This window comes from Eubalaena glacialis, chromosome 9, assembly GCF_028564815.1.
Source record: "Eubalaena glacialis isolate mEubGla1 chromosome 9, mEubGla1.1.hap2.+ XY, whole genome shotgun sequence".
NCBI classification, from domain to species: domain Eukaryota; kingdom Metazoa; phylum Chordata; class Mammalia; order Artiodactyla; family Balaenidae; genus Eubalaena; species Eubalaena glacialis.
Window position 1 is genome coordinate 11,391,368 of NC_083724.1, and position 1,637 is coordinate 11,393,004.

Below are 1,637 nucleotides of genomic sequence, written 5' to 3' on the forward strand. Positions count from 1 at the left end.
GCAGGGGCTACTCTTCGTTGTGGCATGCGGGCTTCTCATTGCGGTGGCTTCTCTTGTTGAGGAGCATGGACTCTAGGCGCGCGGGCTTCAGTAGTTGTGGCACGCGGGCTCAGTAGTTGTGGCTCGCAGGCTCTAGAGCACAGGCTCAGTAGTTGTGGCGCATGGGCTTAGTTGCTCCGCGGCATGTGGGATCTTCCTGGACCAGGGCTTGAACCCGTGTCCCCTGCATTGGCAGGCGGATTCTTAACCACTGCGCCATCAGGGAAGCCTGATGGGGACGACTTTAGACTCAGCATTGAAGGACAGTTTCCCTGGGGAAGCTGAGACCTGAATGACCAGAGGGAGGCAACCATGCACAGGTGCAGGCACCAGTGTACCAGGCAGAGGGATGCAAAGCTGATGCAAAGGCTGGGGAGGATGGGGTGGAGAGCAGATGGGACTGGTGCTGGTGAGGGGTCAGAGAGGGGAGGCCATGGTCCAGATTACCTAAAACCCAGCCATGTTTGGCTTGCTTGGGACTAGGGTCAGCCCTAGTGGAGTCTGAGTTGTGAGAGGGACATGTTCCCATCAGCCTCTGCCATGGCAGGAGTGGCATTGTGCTTCTGACCTGTCTGTACTGTGGGGATTGGGACCCTCGTCATTGCCCAGGGCCACAGGGACAGTGCCCAGCTACCAGGCAAGGCAGGGGCTCTGCCGAGGCTGGCCTGTAGCTGGGGGAGGCCGGGGAGGGAAGGCCTGGCTGAATGAGTGTGTGTGTGTGCATATGTGTGTGTGTGTGTGTGTGTGTTTGGGAAGCTAGTCTAAATCCAAGTCACCCATCAGTGGTTTGAGAACTCCTTGGAGGTACCTAAGCCACCATGTGAAGGGCCGTTAAGTCACATGGGAGAAGCTATTCCCTTCCAATCCCATCCCTCTGATTACATCAAGGACAATATCCACTTGCTGCTGGTTTGCCCTTTATGTGCCCTGAGCATTTGCTAAACTTCCTTTTTCACAAAGCGCTTTGGCCAGCCTCACAGGCACGGTGTCCAGTGGGATGCAACAGTGCTGCTTGTTCTCAGTGTCGCATCCCGGTCAGCTTGTGTTTGTGGTCACTGGCTTTCTTTTTACTATTGTAATATTCCTTCTTAAAAAAATTTTTTTAAGATTTTTTGTTTTCGTTTTTGCTGACAGGTTATAAAGCTTCCCTTTGAAATAAAATTATTTTAGTAAAAAGAATGAAATGATTGAAAAAAGAAATAGTGAACTATACTGAAGATGGTAAAGGAAAATGACAAAAATCACAAAGAGGGTCTGTACATGAATGACTGAAGTTTGAGAACATGGGACTAAGTGATGCTCAAGGCTCCCTCCCTGGGATTCTCTCTCTGCAGCTGAAGGTGGGGCTGCAAGGTAGTGTCTGCATACCTTTGGGAATGGCTTGCTTCTCCTCTTCACTGGGAGGGACCTGGTTGTCAGCCTGAGTTGGATTCTTCTGCCTTAGTTCATTATCCAGATCAGTTTCTAGCAACAAGGCCGATTCTCATAACAAAGTATTGTTTTAAAGTTATTAAATGTCTGTGTTATGATAAGGATGCAGACCATAGCATTTAGTCAAGACTTTTAAATCAAGCTTTTGATCACGTATTTATTTAGGT